Here is an 18,498-nt window from a genome sequence, read left to right as displayed (position 1 = left end):
TTGCTGTTCTGTACTGATAATACAAGTTGTAAAGTTGTGTAGTAGTATAAAAGTTAATTTAATTTATTTTAATTTTAATTTATTTAATGTGATGGAGTTTACTTAAATAAACTTTACACAAAAAATAGAACGACACTTAAACATAAAATAATGCTTAAGATCAAATAACATAACATCACAAAACATAATGAAATAACAAAATAATCAAGTATCACATCAAGCAAGAGATAACATTTAAATAGAAGTAGCAGTAAAATTAAAAGTAAAAGTTAAAGTCATTCCCCTTCTGAACCAACTTGTAACCGCGGCTAAGATAAAAGTCAATGAACTGTAGCCGCGGGTCAAATAGAAAATGATTCATTGTAATTTTTTTTAGTTTTTGTGTATTTATATATGATAAGTAGTCCTTAAAAGGGCTGTTTGGGGGAAAACGGAGGGTACAACTTTAGCACATCAGGAGTACTGTTTTAATGTTATCATGGAACACTGCATTTCCTTCATCGGTTAGGTGTACTCCGTCATGCCAATAGAAATTGGACATGTAAAACCGTATGTTGTTCGAAATCCATAATTGGTTGTAGTCTGCTGAATGTGCAAAATGCTTTATTAACATTTCTCTGAGATTGCTCAATGTTACCATTAAATCTAGTGGTCCATCTCCATTTTTGCCTCTGATTTAGATTGGAAAAGATGAAGATGGTGTGAGGAAATAGTTCCATTCGTTTTTCCCTGTCTTTTTTCATCATTAAAGTAGGGGACACCCCTCGTACATTTCCCAAATCATTGCCTCCACAATGAATTATTATGTGGCTGGGTGCCCTGTACTTCTCAGACTTAACAATTTTGGAAAAACGTGGAACCAACAGCCAACTGTCTCCAATCAGCGACACAGTGTTGAAAGCACTGATGATATCTGCAGTATTTGTCTGTTTCCAAGAAAATGATTCCTACTTTAAATTTCTAGCAGTTTGCATGAGTTGGGGATGTGTGTGTGTTGTACTTTCTAGTTGGTGGATGGTGCTATTGTTAGTATTTGCGGCTAACGAGGCATTTCTAGTCCTGGGTAGACACCTTCCTCATTTTAGCCGCCGCTATATTAGAGCAAGTGACACGCTGTGTGTTTGTGGAGGTGTGGTAGTCGCGGCTATCCAAACTTTTGGGTGGGGAGGCATGTTATATGCATTGAGAGTTTTGGGATTATAAGAGACTAGGAGAGTGGAGGAGGATTATGAGGAGTGGAGGGGGGCTGGTAGGCATGTTGGGGACAGTTTTGGGAGTTTGGTGTAGTGGAAATGCAATTTTGAATTCATAGTTTTTAACGGATAGCCACAGCTATCAACAGACATCTGGAGGGGCTCTTGTATAGCTGCGTCTATAAAAAAGCACATGCGAAGGCACGTCAATATACCTCTCTGTTTTATTCATTGTGGCTGGAACCGCGGGTATATTTAAAGCTGCATCTATAAATATACATTTTCTGTGCAATAATCATACTTTTATGTGGATGATAAAGTACAGATTTTTATTTGCGTATGTTATTTCATGTACTTGGTGGTTCACTTATTTGATTTGAAGGTTTCAAGGCCAATTTAGTTTGATTTGGGGCTTGCAGAAAAATATACGTGTATCCATGGCTACAAGTGAGCTTTGCAGCCGCATTCAATATCCGTGGCTATGTTTGATGCTGAGCAGGGTTTGTATGTGTTTTGGTGTTTCTAATTGGGTAGAGTTAATTGTGTTAATGTGTACTTCATTGTGATAGGTTGGGTTGCAGTGAACATGTCAGCCATTTGATTAGGTTTCCTATAATGTAGTCCTCTTTTTGTGGTTTTGCTTTTGGAAAGTATGAATCTTCTCTCTTTGCCTACTTTTCTCATTGTCACTGTAGAACACACTGTGCAGTTCCTGTTACCTGTGATAAAATCAGATTGGCATTAATCAGTGATTGTTGTGTTGAAAGTTTGATTTGATAGTATGTTCATAATTGGGCTCTGTTTTTATTTGTTTTTCACTGTATTTGTTAACAATGAAGTGCTGCTGCTGTATTTGTAGAAAATGGGTGGGAATAATTATTGAAAGTTGTTTATCATGAAATAAATTGAATTTTAGTGAGGCACATGATATAAAATTATGAAGAATGCTTGTTGTTTTCAAAATAAAATATTTATCACAGAGCAGTAGAAATGTGATTTTATCTACAATGCTTTTTTTATCACTTATGGTGTGTGTTAAAGTGATTTTAGCGGTGATAAAAAAATGTGTTTGTTTTTTAAAAAAAGTTTTTTTGCTGGTGTGGTGTGATATTTAGTGTGCCCATAGTTAAAGGTTCTGACTACTGTGAGGGCTTCCATAAAGACTTTGGGGCAGTATCAGATGCAGTAATGCCCCCTTTGCTTTGGGCCTACTGCTATGCAAACTCCCCCTTTGCTTTGGGCCTACTGCTATGCAAACTCCTATAATGTAAAACTCACTATGTTTTAGGAAATGCTATTTTAGTACAGAAATTAGAGGGCGTAAAATGTTGGGATGGTTTATTTGAAGTTTACATGTGGAACAGTTTTAAATAACAAACACTGTTTTTGTCTTAATGTTCTTGTTGCTGTACTGTTATTTGCTACAGAAATACTGGCAGCTGTCAATGGCAGTTTACTGGGCACACATTCCCGGGCAGTCCTGTGATGTCCACGAACATCTTAGATGTTCGGGCATCTATGATTATTTGTGATTCACAGGGTTGGTGAAAAGCAGTTTTTGGATGGCTTACAACTTTGGCGCCACTCAATGAAACTCCATGAAATTCAGGAATGTCATTCTAGACCTGGTTCTAAATGGTTTTGCAAAGTGTGGTACTGTTTTGTCAAGAGGGAACACATTTATAGGGGGGTCCTCAAATATTGCAAAGGCTTATAAATGTGGTGCCATTTGATGAATCTGCAGAAAATGTTGCACATTTTCTTTAGATCTAGATCTAAATGTTTTTGCAAGGTTTGGTGGGATTTTGTGAAGAGCGGGCAAAATTAGAGGGGGGTCTCAACATTGTTTTTTTTAATAACTTTTTGCCTTTTGATGAATGTGGACAAAAGTTTTTAGAAAGATTATAGACCCAAACCTTGAATGTTTGTGCAAAGTCTGAATGAATGTTGTGAAGTGGGGGCTAAGTCATATGACTATTGTATGGATGTACATTTTAACAGTTTTGAAAAATAAAAATGTGTCAGTGTTTTATTTTTTTGACAAGTGTCATAATGTAGGTACCAGAAATAGTTATATAGCTGTAGTGATTGAGGTAACCCTGTGGCCATGGGCAGTGGCCAGATTGTCTGGGTCATGGCATAAGGTCATGACCCAGACAATCTGGATAATGGCCATTACCACAAGGGATGACCAATGGGGTTAAAGCGGCCATGTGCACAAGGAACTGACTATGTGGCAAGGTATTCTGAAATTAGGATAGGTTTGAAGGGGAAAACAAATGAGGTCATAGGTACAGGTTGAAGCGCTGGATGGGATTGCAGCAGATATGTATGAGGGGGGTCAGCAAGAACTGGAAAGCATGGTTTTGTCCTGTTTTTTTAAAAATTATAAATAATAAGTACACAACACAGTGATATAACTCTGGTGAATGGGCAATGGGCATGGGTGTTAGCAAGGAGCAATGTGTACTCTAATGACTCTATGGGAGTGGGGACATGGAAGCACTGGCACCGTTGCTCATCGCGCAGATGCTTCCTTGACAGGCCTGCCTACTGTGGCCACTGTGACTGGCAATGTCAGACCTGTCAGGCACAGCTGCTCTGGCAGGCAGTCCTGTAATATGCTGGTCCGGAAACCAGGGTGCCGGTGAGCTTACTGGTACCCTTGTTCCGGACTGGCACGCTCCGAATGAGGCCCATTGTCTTTTTCATGATGTCATTTTTATTGTTTTACATATTCATTCCGGTTGGTACAAGCAGTGATGATGTTATCATTTGGTTTCTGAATTCATTGCCACTGAGGAAGAAGGCAACTCTCTTGAATAGCACTGCTGAGAGTTGGCGCTTCTTTAAAGTTAAACACTATTCCATGAAAGAGGCAGAGGAGGTACTTTGCACATTTTGCAACAAAGCTCTGCACCGTGGGACTTCAAAGGTTCTGTCTCAAAGCTTGCAGACAGTTATCATGATAAGTCATTTGTTGCGAGTCTTCTTGAATGATGTGGATTATGCGTATTGGAAATTGGACAAGATGGTCTGTCTCATACTGGGCTGCAGTCTTTTTTTACTTCTATGTGGTGTTATATCTTTACTCTAGTTGTGAGCTGTGGTTGTGCATAATCAACCTTCACCTATTAAAGGTGCTGCTACCAACAGCTAGAGCTTTCAAACATTTGCGGCATTGGCACACTCTATTTGAAGAGTCATTAGAAATTTTAGAGAGGTGGCTTAATTTTTTGTGGCAATGTCTTTTTACAGTTATCATTTTTGTTATTTTATATTTTCATCACCAGTTGGACATTTGAATATGTGTAACGTTGCTCTTGAAAACACTGAGACGTGGCCCTTCTAATGTTTTGTCCAAAAGCTTGGGAACATCAATCATAATAAATCATGTGGGGGGAGTCTCCTCGGATGATTTCTATTGGAAATTGCATAAGATGGTGTGGCCCATACTGGAGGGCAGCCTTTTTTGGCTTATATGTGGTGTTATATCTTTACTGTAGCTGTGAGCCGTGGTTGCGTAGAATCAACCTCCTCCATTAAAGGTGCTGACAGCAACAGACATGGTCTTCAAACACTGGCAGCACTGGAACACTCTATTTAAAGAGTTATTAGAAATACCGCAGAGGTTCAGAGAGGAGGCTTTTCATGAAGTGTTTACAGATGAGGTGCTCCTACATCCAGTAGTAGCACTTGGATGAGCGGGAGACCTTCCTAGGATATTTTCTTTCTGATGCAATGAATCTGTCAAAAGTTTTCATCCACTTCATCCCGCAGTACTAGTGTATTTATTCAGTTGAAGACACACCAGCATTTCAGAACTGAGAAAAGAAAAAAAGATGAAGCTTGGGAACATCAATTATGATAAAGCATTTGGTGGGAGTCTCTTGGGATGATGTGTATTGGAAATTGCATGAGATAGTTAGAGTATTCAAACACTGGTAACACTGGAGCACTCTATTTGATGAGTTATTACATATTGTAGAGGTGTTCAGAGAAGCGGCCTTTCAAGAAGTGTCTACAGATGTGCTATATGTCCATCAGTACCACTTGGATAAGCGAGAGGCCTTTGCAGGATCTTTTCTTTCTTATGGAATGTATCTGCCGTAAGTCTTCATCCACTTGATCCCGGGGTAGTAGTAATATTTTTATTCGTTTGAAGACTGCAGCATTTCTGGAACTGAACAATGAAAACAAATGTGGGATATGCAGCTTGGGAACATCAATTATGATAAATTATTTGGTGCAAATCCTCAGGAATGACTGGATGATTGGTATTGGAAATGTCATTAGATGTCTGGACCATACTTTCTGCAGTCTTTTTTGGCTTATATGTGGTTTTACATCTTTATGGTAGCTGTGCATAATCAACGTCCACCCATTAAAGGTGCTGCTAACAACAGCCAGAGTTTAGCACTGGTAGCACTGGAACACTCTATTTGAAGAGTTATTAGAAATGCTAGAGAGGTTCATAGAGAAGGCTTCATTTTTTGTTGCATTGTCTAGCTGTGTCTATGGACAGTGCAATCGTACGTTCAGATCTATTGAAGCAGCAAATATCATGACTTCCATGCTTACAAAACCGTCTAATGTCCTGGCACTGAAGTCTGTAGGTTTGAATAATCACCACAACCACATTGATCATGGTTTTCTATACTTGCTAATGAAAGAGTTCTTCAGTAACTTTTGGCCCTTCTAATGTTTTGTCTGAAAGCTTGGGAACATCAATCATAATAAATCATGTGGGATGAGTCTCCTGGGATGATGTGGATGATTATTGGAAATCGCACGAGATGGTCTGGCCCATTCTGGAGGGCAGTTTTTTTTGGCTTATATGTGGTGTTAAATCTTTACTGTAGCTGTGAGCAGCGGTTGTGCAGAATCAACCTCCCCCATTAAAGGTGCTGCCAGCAACAGACAGGGTCTTCAAACACTGGCTGCACTGGGACACCATACTGGAAGAGATATCAGAAATGCTAAAGAGGTTCAAAGAGGAGGCTTTTCATTAAGTGTTTAGACATGTGGTGCTCCTATCTCCAGTAGTAGCACTTGGTTGATCGAGAAGCCTTCTTAGGATCTTTTCTTTCTGATGCAATGCATCTGTCGGAAGCTTTCATCCACTTCATCCCGGGATACTAAGAATGTATTTATTTGGTTGAAGACACAACAGAATTTCAGAACTGAGAAAAGAAAACAAAAAGATGTGGGATGTAGCTTGGGAACATCAATTATGATAAAGCATTTGGTTGTGTCTCTTGGGATGATGTGTATTGGAAATTGCATGAGATGGACTGGACCATGGTCTGGACCATTCTGGGCTGCAGTCTTGTTTGGCATATATGTGGTCTGATATGTTTATTGTAGCTGTGAGCAGTCGTTGTGTAAATTCAACCTCCACCCATTAAAGGTGCTGTTAGCAACAGCGAGAGTATTCAAAAACGGTTAGCACTGGAGCACTCTAGTTGAAGAGTTATTAGAAATGGTAAAGACATTCAGAGAGGAGGCTGTTCATGAAGTTCATCAGTAGCACTTGGATGAGCGAGAGGCCTTTGCAGGATATTTTCTTTCTTATGCAATGTATCTGCCGGAAGGCTTCATCCACTTTATCCCAGGGTACTAATAATGCTTTTATTCAATTGAAGACTCTGCAGCATTTCGGAATTGAAAGACGAAAAAACAATGTGGGATATGAAGCTTGTGAACATCAATTATGATAAAGTATTTGATGCAAATCTTCTGGAATGACTGGATGATGTGTAGTGGAAATTGCATGGGATGGTCTGGACCATACTGGGCTGCAGTTTTTTTGGGCTTATATGTGGTCTTATATCTTTACTGTAGCTGTGAGCTGTGGTTGTGCATAATCAACTTCAGGTGTGGTGTCAACTGCAAAGACTCCTGTTTTACCAACTCCCGATCTCTAAATGATGCAAATCATGTGTAGGTGATGTCTTCAATGGGTAATCAAGGGAGGTGCTACATTGGACGAATGGTAGAAGTTAATCACTGAATACCTGATTACCTGTGATTCTTATTTCTTGTTTTAAGTGGCAATTTTCCCCCCATTTTTCTAAAAATAAAATAAAATAAAATAAAAAAAAATATATATATATATATATGTTGCTTTTTATTTTAATTCCCTTTTTTAGATGATTTATTCTTATGTGTTTTCCTTCTCTATTCCATCACCCTCTTTCCGTCCCCCGAAATGGTCCTTTTATGGATTGCCTTTTAAGTTACAAAAATAGATCAAATTGAACATAGACTGCAAAAATATATAACAATATCCATTGTAATTTATTTTTTACAGTTTCAGTAATTCAAATCTCCCAATTGTTTGTTTGTTTCCGTGGTTACACTGTTAACAGGGACAGTAGTTTAGCTGCTAATAAACACACTCCAGTCATTGCTCGTATTAGCTTTGCATGTAAAAATCCTGCAATTCATTGGCTGATGCTGTAGCTGCGGCTACAAATAATAATATTTAAAAATATGCAACTTTGTGTATGGAATAACAAAACCCTTGAAATTGAAGGAAAATTCTTGTAACAAAACCATTGAAATTCAAGAAAAAAACTTTTGTTGCAGGGGCGTTAAGATGAGAACTTGCAACAAAACCCTGGAAATACAGCTAAAGCCACCTTAACTTGGCGCCCTCTGTTGCGCAGACTATGACCACAGTGATGATATCATAGATCACATCACTGATGACATCAGTACGTACATTTGTATGAGAACAATGATAACATTACAAATCACATCACACATGCCATCACTGGTGACAACACTGATTGCATTGTATATTACATCAATAATGGAATTAGAACATCTTTTATAAGTTAGCTCATGAAAATGTTGATTGCCTTAATAACAATTTAGGCCGTAGGCCAGAGGCGTAGGCAGGGTAGGGCCTGAGGGGCAAAATCCAAAATCTGTAAAGGCCCACTCACCAGTGCTGTGTGGACATTTACAGATATATGTGTCAGTGCAGTGGGCCCAACTACATTAGCATCCAGCCCCATTTGCTAGACAATCCTGGTTACGTCTCTGCCGTAGGCTTGGCAATGACAAAGGCTGGGGTCAGTGGCCAGCACCAAAGGCCATAGCTAGTGGTCGGTTAGTGTTCAACAATACCAATGTGCATGGTTAAAAGGCATGCCTAGCAGCCAGTCACTGTTTCAAAATATACCGTAGGGAACGTTGAAAGCTGTAGTCAGTGGCCATGGCTAAAGGCCATAGCTAGTGTCTATTAATATGTCAGAATATAGTGTTGGCACAGCCAAAGACCGTTTCCGCTGGCTAGTATTGTGTTGAAGACATTAGCTAGTGGCTCGTTAGTGTATATTATATACAGTGAGCACAGTCGAAGGCCGTAGCTAGTGGTTGGGCAGCGTTGTGTAATACAAATTGGGCACGCACAAAGTCCACCGCTTATTGCTTTTTTTTATTTCAAAATGTACACTGGACATGGCCAAAAGATGTACAGACTGCTGAAGGTCAAAGGCTATGGCTAGTGGCCCATTTATATGTTTGAAAATATAGTGCAAACAGTCAAAGATTGGGGGCACTGGCCAGGATTGTGCTAAACTCCACGGCTAGTACCTGTTCAATGTCTGTAATGTAAAGTTGAAACTGTTGAAAGCTGCATCCACTGGTAAAGGTTCACATCTAACATCTATGGTTGGTAGCTTGTTAGTGTTTTAAAATGTTCAGTGCACTTGGGTGAAGGTTGTGATCACTGTCCATAACTGAAGGCCATGGGTAATACCCATTCATGTGTTCAAATATATTTGAATGGGAAAGGTAACATAATGAAACGTGGAGGGGCACTCTTGTTATTCAGCACTCAAATGGTTTATTTGGATGTTGTGTAATGTTCATGTATTTATACTTCAAACATTTCGATCCTTTCTGGTGCAATGGGGAATAGTCTCCAGGACCATGGAGATCTCAACTAGAACAAAATACCCATATAACCCATGGTTACCAATAGGCGACCCCTATGCACTCTAACAGAGTAAATATAACCTCCATTCTTTTCAGAAATTACATTTGTTTCAGAAATTAAACATTAAAACATTCTCTTTATAACATTCATATACCTGTAATATTGTTAAACTCATATGTTGCACAAGTATAAAACACAATACAATACAACACAGCAGTATTCCAGTTTTCATAAAAATAATGTCTACTTCAACTTCAGTCTTAATTCCAAACAGAAACAGACTTTTTAAACAAAGCTTTTAATCTTGAAGGTTCCAAATGACCTTTAAGTATACCCGGCCAAGATCCTGTCTTGCCAACAATTGTCCTTAAAGAAATGTTCAATCTGATTTTTCTATCTCAAAACCATAGGATTATTTTCCCTTGATACAATCGGTTGACCATTCATGGTCCTAATCCATGTTCAAACATTCAATTGGTGGCCTACACATTTCGGAAATACAATCCTTCATCAGGGCCTGTTCAACATTGATGCTTTGTTGTTACAAACATTCAGTTTCATATGTGTATCTGAAAATAGTAGCAGTAAACCCACTTAATATGCAATGTATGTGTCACTATCCAAACATTAATGTTATCCGATCATTTATAATACACCAACCTGAGAGGTTTCTGTTGCTTAAGTAGTCCTCTGACTCATAGCTCTGGTATCCTTTCGCATAACACTCTTCTCTGCTCACAATTCCGCATAACCTATATAGAACAATAACAGTCAACATCTACTGTGATGCACCTCAGTGGTTAGCATCTGTATTGACCCCTCCGTGGAAATTCTAAATATATCTACCTGAACCCAAGTATAGTAGTGTTAAGTTCAGGATTAGCATCTCACAGTTCACCAACTCTGACGTTTAAGGTGGTCCTTGGTCAGTACGCACAGGAACAACCTAAAGCACATGGGGAATGTGTTGCTTAGATCCGGGCGACATACACTTTATATGTCACATCTAAGCGACCTCATTTTCTACATATACTACCTTTAAAATTCTAAAGTAGACAATTCATCTACACAGAAATTCCCTCCATATTTAAACTGTTTGTTACTGGGAAGTTCCTCGTGCCCTATTGCGATATTTAGTCAGGAAAATGAGCGTGCGCATGCGCTCATGTTAGAACTACTTCACCATCTCCCTTAAAGCAGTGTCACTATTTTCGGCATCTGGCTTTGTCGGCCGCATTCCCATATGAGGGAATCACGACAGTTTATAGCCATCTATTTGAATTTAGCATGTGTTCTATTTCTAGGAACACCATGAAGGTGTTGGCATAACATAGGGCCATGGCACCCCCTTGTTTGTGCCTGACACCTGTAGATAGTAGTTGTCCCTAAATCTAAATAAGTTGTTCATTAAAATCAGTTTGAGTAATTTCAATAAAAAGATTTTTTCATTTCCACATGTACCAGTTTGCAACAAGAGAAAATCCATGGCTTCCATTCCAACTTTGTGCACAATACTCGTGTGCAGAGATGTGACATCCATTGTAAACAGTATGTAACGTCCCACCACAAATCTAATACATGCCAATTTTGATAGAAAATCACCCATGTCTATAATATATGTAAGACTGCTTTGGATCAATGGTTGTATTAGTTTGTCCAGGTATTTGGCTAGCGTCTCCAAAATTCTGCCCATAGCTGCTATGATGACTCTGCCCAGCAGATTCACAAGACTCTTATGAATTTTTGGGAAGATATAACATACTGGAATTGGAGGGTATGTTGTCTCCAAAAAGCTTCTTTATTCTTTTCAGTTATGTTGTTGTTTCTTTTTCCCTCATCTAGCACTTCTTTAATAGGTTTCTTTACTCTTTCCGTGGGATCAAAAGATATTTCATGATGGGTTTCCCTATCTCCCAATTGTCTCTCTACTTCATTTATGTAGTCTTCCTCATCCAACACTACAAGGGCACCGCCCTTGTCTGCTGGTTTGAATATTATGTCTTTATTATCCAGCAGTTCCTTGAGTGTCAGATGTTCGATCTTCGAAAAGTTGCTTTGCCTTTTTTCTTTGAATTTAAGTTTCTTGAGGTCGGTCAATACCTTCTTCTCAAACACCGAGAGCACTTGGTTTTGTATTGGTGGATAAAAAGTGCCTTTTGGAAACATTTCCAGAGATCCAGTTTGTTTGTCCGTGTATTCCTGAGAGTCTTCCTCGATTGAGTCGAAGAAGACCTTCAGTTTAAGTTTACGCATCAGTTTGAAAAAGTCTATCTTCTCTTTTAACAGATTACTGGAGTATTGTATTTGTATTTTGTATTTTATTTATTTAAAGAAATTTTATACAGTATATAAATGTATTTATATAAATTATTTATATATTGTGGTACAAGCGACAATCCTTTATGCAGGACTTTCAATTCAATCTTGGATAAAGAGTAGGATGAGATGATAACCACTAATTCTTTTTGGTGTTCTTCCGCTGTGATTTGTTTTCTTTTTTCCTCTCCAAACTAGTTTGACTATAAAAAAGGTGCAGGTCCGATTCCTGTTTCTCTGTCCTCTACTGCCGCTGTCTGTGCTGTTTTTGCCCTTCAGTGACTATCTCCAGTTCTGTGCTTGATGCATCACATGACTGTGAGTCTGGGCTAGGGATGTTCAGTTTCGGACGTTGTCGGTTGAAAGGTCTCTGATTTTTCTGACCATAATATTCCTGCCAGGTATATACAATATCCAACTTGTAGTCCTGGGTGTCTCTGCAACATTTTCTAATCTTTTTCACCTCTAATTCCTGTTTGTATCTTTCTAGTTTGGAATTAGTGTCTTCAAGGGTTTTGTTTTTTTCCTCCTTCGACAGAGTTTTACTCAAACTGGCTTTAATGTTACTGATTTTCTCTTCAAGGTTAATAAGACTATGTGCCAAACTCCTCTATTGTCAATAATATAAGATCTAAGGAGCACTTGTTTAATATCTGTCTCCACCGCTTCACAAAATGTGGGTTCTCCTTACACAAAGTGGGTTCCAAAGGGACTCCCAGGCCACTTGGTATTCTTTGTGCCCTATAGTAATGTTGTAGCATGCAATTTCCAATTTATCTCACGTCTTATAATCCATTCCATTTGTTTAATGAGGGCTTCTGGCTTCTCTGATGTCGTTAGTTCATACCCTGTGCTTTTAATTAAGGCTAAGATCTTTTGTGCCTCTTCTTTACTAAAACCCCAAACTTCTGCTCTATTGGTTGTAGTCACATCTATTTTAGCAAACAACATGATAGTGCCAATTTGACCAGCCATGTCTTCTGTAGGGCAAAGATGGTTCAGGTTTGCAATTTTCGTCCCAATTCAACATTAGTTAAAACGTGTCCATTACATCTCATGTTCCATGACAATACAGTAAGTTTAGTTGTCGAAATGTTATCATTAGTGGCAGAATTTGATGCTGTGGTGCTTTTATTAGCCACAACCAATTATTTGTCTGCTCAAAGGTTTGGATCATATTTTTAAGCCATTGGATTTCAGCAGTTGGAAAATATTGTTTTCCACTGTCACGTGATAGAACAGCTTTTGCACAAGGCCATATGTAGTGGGAGATGTGAAAACCCAATACTCTGAAGTTTTCCCTTTCTGTCATAATGTGATCAAAGATTCATTTAGAGCTTAGATATACAAGAGAGAATGTGGCTTTTGAGTGATTGGTGAAGTTTACTCTTTGTATGTCATGGGAGGAGATTTCAGATAGATTTGGTATGGCTGAGAGCAGCTGTAGTACGGTCGTTCTTCTCAACAACACCAAAGTATTTTCAGGCAACAATCCTTTAAATAAAATTACATATGGGTGAAACTGATGGGCCAGATGAGATGTGTGGAAATTTTGTATTTGTTGTTCAGGCTGTAGAATTTCACTTGGGCCTACCGGTATACACTTAGCTGAGTCCTTAGTCAAATAATTGAATATATGATGTACTACTTGATTATGAGTGGTCTCCATGGGCATTATAGAAGTCAGCGGTGCAGGTCATTGCAACATGTTTCGGTGAAGATTATGCGAGTTAGAAGATTCTTCTGCTCGTATCATGATATTATGTGAGTACAGTTGGCTGAGAGCAGGTACATTATGTCATTTTTCTGCAGAACATGACTCAGATGGTATCCTCAATCCGATTAAGGATGAGCATCTGGGAATATTCAACCCCTGTAATAGAGAGACAAGTTCCTGATGACTCACTAAGTAGTTATGCTTTGGCACAATATTAGAAGAGTCAATATTTTTACTTCAAGATTGAAAAGATGACAAGCTCTGATGTGTACCAATAGTAGAGTTCTTAGTTGAGTGATGGGTCTGTTGGTGCTCTGAAGAGTTGGAAGGGTGCTCCGGAGCCTAGATTGAGCAAGGCTACATTTAGACATGCTATGATTTACACTTGTATTCAGATTCATAATTCATCTGTGTGTAACGACATGAGCCTTCCCGGGACCTGCTTTGGTGAGCCCATTGATTGGAACTGCAGCAGTGTTGATGTTCTCAGCGGGAATCAATGTTGGTTTACATTTAGTGGCACAAAGAGATGGTTTGTATTCTACCTTTTCAGGCAGCACAGCTTTAACAGTTGGTTGATCAAGAAAGGAGGATATAAATTGGCTGGAGGAGCGAGTATTGTTCTTTTTCAAAGAGCACATGCTTTTTTTGTTTTAGGCTGTTGCTGACAATTTTTCATGGTTGGTTTCTTTTTGTAGGTATTAGTGGTTATGATGAGCATAGACAAGAAATTGGCTATGGTACAGGAAGACTCGGTGGTGGGTCAATATTAATAATGATGGTGGGATTCACAGGTGTTAAACAGACATCGTCATCGGATGCACTTCCAGTCGGCAATTTGGACAATGGTTTAGAGGACGATGTTAATATATCAGAGCCAGATGTTGCTGATGGTAGAGCATTTGAATTGAGAATATCATTATGCAAAGAATTAGTGAGTGAGGTAACGCCATTAGGTTTGTTTCCCCACCCTAAGACATTTGTTGTCTCATAATGCCTAGCAACTCTTGTTTGAGTACATGGCTGTTGTCCAAATAATAATTCTTTTGCTGCAATATGTAATTTGATGTTAACAAATTTAAACAGCAAGGCTTCTAATGCCACCGAATTTGTTTCAGTCCTTCATAAAGCAATACCAATATGTACAAAACTTGATTCATTTCAAACAGAGTTTGGTCAGACTGAGTATTCCATCTACATTGCAAGCCAGGAGTCATTGTGGAGAGTCTTCTGGGCTGACCAGTTACAGGGGAGTAATCAAACAAAGAGTGCATGTGTGAGACTGGGATATTTGGTGGAGTGTCAAGAAAACTGGTCTCCGAGATGTTGGAAGCAAAGGATTTTTGAGCAGCCATCCCTATAGCACTTTGTGAAGTTAATTGTGAGACTACACAAGATGCAGAAGGTGAAGTACATGTAGAAGTTGTCATTTTGCTTCGGATTTTAACTGTTCCAAGTGATGGATAAAAAGATGTGATCAGGTTAGTTGGTTTAGATTGTGTGGATGATAAAGAGTTATTAAAACCAACTGTAGTTGATGTTCCATCAACCTTAGGCAAATGAAGGGTGGAGGGTGTGAAACAGGATTGGTCAAAGTTTGTATCAGGCGAAAGAGAGAGAGGCAAATGTATGGCTGCTAAAATATCTGCATCTGATATTTCCTGGATTTTTCCACTACAAAGTGGTAAGATTTTTCCACTGCGTAATTCACACATGAAGGAAGTTTTCCCAAAAATTAGATAAAAAAGAAAAAGAAAAAAATAAATAAAAATGATCTGTGATGCTTAAGAAAGAAGCGAGTCAATATTGTACTTTAATTCGGTGGGCTATGTGGCAAAGAGATGGCTAAGTTTCAACGTATATGCGTGTTCGTCACAGAAATGAAGTGCAGAAAAGTCAACAAGGGAGCTGATTCACAGCCCTGCGGGTGTCCACGTCGCCACCTCAGCCTCCACCTTCCAAAACTTCGAGCACCGAGCACACGCAGTAAGAGTAGTAAAGAATATGGGCTTAGCCGCGGACAAAGAGTATCCAACTAGGTACAAGTGTTTGCCAATGTCCAAAGTCAAAAGTTTAGGCGCCACTAACTTACACAGACGTTTCAGGGAATCCATGTCTCCAGTCAGCGAGGTACAGGAAGCCAGCCAAATGCCATGCGCCAACCCCAAGACACTCTGTCACACTCCACCACACTCTGATCTACAAGATGGAAAAGTAGGCAGGCATTAGCGTGAGTAGGCAGAAAACAAACAAAAATCAAAGAAAGACTGCTCCTCTAACAATGCGGGCAAGCTCCTTCTCCTTCAGTACACCAAGACACTCTGTCACACTCCGCTACACTCCGCTCTACAACATGGATAAGTAGGCAGGCGTTAGCGTGAGTAGAGAGAACATTTTTAAAAAATGAAAAAAAGACTGCTCTCCTAACAACATCGGCAAGCTCCTTCTCCTTCAGCAGACCAAGAGACTCTTTGTAGACCAATACTCTTTTTAGTCACAGTCAACAGTAAGCAGCTTCTTTGCTAACTGTGCACTGATTCACTGCTACTGGTGCAGTACTCATTATAAGAGGCTGTGGGCCTAATTCATGCAATTTGTATTGCAGTGCAAAGTGACTTTGCACTGGTGCAAAGTGACTTGGCTCTGCTGACAAACACCCTGATTCACAGAGCGGTGCAAAGTGTTTTTTTGCGACTTTACACTTGTGCAAAGTGACTTGGCACTGCCAACAAACACCTCGATACACAGAGCTTTGCAAAGTGTATTTTTGCAACTTTGCACTGCATACATACACTTTGCTCCACTCTGAGAATCAGAGTGTTTGTTGGCAGTGCCAAGTCCGTTTGCACCAGTGCAAAGTCACTTTGCACCGTGCTAAAAATTCCATGAATCAGGCACAGTCTGTCTTCCCTAGTAAGGATATAAAGGGGAATGTTTTAGTACCTCTCCATTTCAGCGGTAGTCACAACAGTTTTTGTTTTCTTTTCGGTAAAGGTGGTCACACTCGCAGCAAATTGTATTGGGGACGTAAATGCAGTGCTTTAAATGGGCCAGTACTACCCGGTCCTAAGTAGCTGCACTTCTTTTTTTTGCATTTGAGTACCTGCACTTCTCAACGCCTGAAAGAGAGTACCGGTACTCAACTGTGGAGCAAGGTGAAAATTAAAGCTTTTCATTTCACTTAGTTTACCTCAATTTAAAGGACTAAGCTTCTGCAGTCTTAGCTGACTAAAGCAGTGCCCTCTCCCTCCTCCTCTCTCCACCACCTGCAGTGCCCATAATGTCTCATTCACGGCCCACCTTGCAGAACAAAAGGAGAGAGATCTACTGTGCTCTCAGCACACTAGGTGCAGAACACTGTTTCACTAAGTGGGCTTCACCTGTAATCATTGGTACCCTTTGATGGATCAGGGATTGATTTAGAAAGCCTGAGAAATAACTTTTCTAAGTTGTTTCTTTGTTATTAGCTGTGCCTATTCTAATATGTAAATGTTTAAGTGATTGGACCTCTGATGCAATGTTTTCGACTGAAACCTCACACACAGCTCTAGTTACCTACCAAATTTCTTATTAGGCAATGAAAGCAAGCAATAATAAAACTCCCCTTTTAACGTTCTTGGTTTACATCTCTGATACCTGCTAGTTTGATATGCAAAAAAGAAAGTCTCATTTTATATGGATGTTCAAACTTTAACAAAATGCATAATAACAAACTGGAAGTTGGTGTGAAGGGATCCCAGGTACACTCCTTTACCAAAGTGTGCGATCCTTGGCACATAATTTAATCTTACTGGACATTGCGTGCCGACAGGGTGCACCTAAAAGGGACCTGTGCCCAAGGTGCCATGCAAAAATATCTGCCACCAAAACCGCTGCACTGGAATTTCCAGCTTCGTGGCTTGGTGAGTCCATGTGTTTCTAAAAATAAAAGCAAACCTCCCACTCAGCTATTCATCCTGGGTACTAAAGAGCCTTTAAGGGCTGTCATGGCTGCTAAAGTCACAGGGCCCTTGCCAAGGAACCTTGCTTCACTGGATGCAAAGAAACTGAATTGTCCAATTTCACCTAATGCCAATTATTTGACCTACTCCCATTTGACTGCATCTTTTTGACCAAGGTCAAATGGTACACTTTAATTAAAAAATAGTTGTGGGGTGGGGTAAGGGAATAGGTTGAGGTGGGGGGAAGTCAGGGGTGTGCGGGGGTCTCCCGCTCGCATTAGGAGGTGTGGCAGAGGTCTACCTGTGCATTAGGTTGAATACAATTAGGTCAGACAAATTAGGTCAAATGGCCAGTAGGTCAAGTTATTTAGGTCAAACAACCCATATCCAAAGAAACTAGTCCACATTTTTAGAACCTTACTCGAACACACTTATATGTCTGCTGGAAGAGCAGAGTCCTTCACATAAGTTTGGACCAGAAGAAGCAGTCCAGGGAACCCATCTCGTATAAGAAATGCCTCTGAAAAACTAACTCCAACAAACGCAAGTGCAGACTTCTTGGAAATGCACATGAAACTGTCATCTGCGCAAATGCATTTGCCGAGGGAACTGATTAAGCTGCTGGATCGGCAATTACTGTGCAAAGAGGATTAACAATGCAATCTCATGCTCGCTGACTCCGACTCAATGCAAATATGAGAACCTCGTTAAAGCCGGAAGCAGCGTTTTCCTAGCTCGGAACTTAAATACTTCCACACTGTGCGTTTGGAAGTGAATCGTCCATGTCACTAACGGCATACGTTGATGGGAAATGGTGCGCAACTGAGACTGTTGCTTTGCAATAAACCCTAGCTTTGGGAATACAACCTCGTGTCTGGTGTATCTAGTGTGTGTGGTGACTCGCCTTGTTTCCATAGACGTTAGGGACCCCTAGGAGCCCCAATCCCAACTGTTCATGTGCCCCCTAGGCTTTCCCCCTGTCCGATGACGATAAAGCTGTATTAAAATAATTTGCAACATGTTTTCTGCAGAGCGCTCTCGGCATGAGCAGAGTAGATTCTGCTTGCCCTATTTCAGATAAAGACTTTGATATCACCAGCACTTGGTCTTGGTCTCATTCCCTCCAGGGAAGTGTCCTGTTTGACTTTATTGGGAGAATTAAGTGCAATTATGGGGACCTCTCACTTTCACTGGTGACCCCGATGCGATAGTGTTCTTTTTTGTCCTTCTGGCACGAGATTTCCCCCTAATATGACCCAGAGCGCGCTCCCTCAAGAGCTACCCACCAGCGGCAACCGGTACACTTAGACGTGTGCACGCAATAGGGCGAAAGGGTACGGGATCCCCCTTTACAAAACCCACCATACCACTCACCGGTGC

The 18,498-nt window shown here is 40.0% G+C and overlaps 1 long non-coding RNA gene across 3 annotated transcripts in view; it reads right to left on the bottom strand.

The window, feature by feature from the left end:
- LOC138510041 (uncharacterized) overlaps nucleotides 1–18,498 on the bottom strand; it is a 502,670-nt gene that overhangs the window by 266,270 nt on the left and 217,902 nt on the right. For 2 of the 3 annotated variants that reach the window (XR_011280302.1, XR_011280303.1), the window contains exon 3: nucleotides 15,270–15,376. This is a non-coding gene — a long non-coding RNA (uncharacterized lncRNA). Of the gene's footprint in view, nucleotides 1–7,530; nucleotides 15,377–18,498 lie in introns of those variants that run through there. The other variant, XR_011280301.1, reaches the window with a different exon arrangement.

This window comes from Ambystoma mexicanum, chromosome 6p, assembly GCF_040938575.1.
Source record: "Ambystoma mexicanum isolate Mex_15411 chromosome 6p, UKY_AmexF1_1, whole genome shotgun sequence".
NCBI lineage: Eukaryota > Metazoa > Chordata > Amphibia > Caudata > Ambystomatidae > Ambystoma > Ambystoma mexicanum.
Note: the sequence above shows the minus strand (reverse complement) of the source record. Positions and strands in the feature narration are given on the sequence as shown.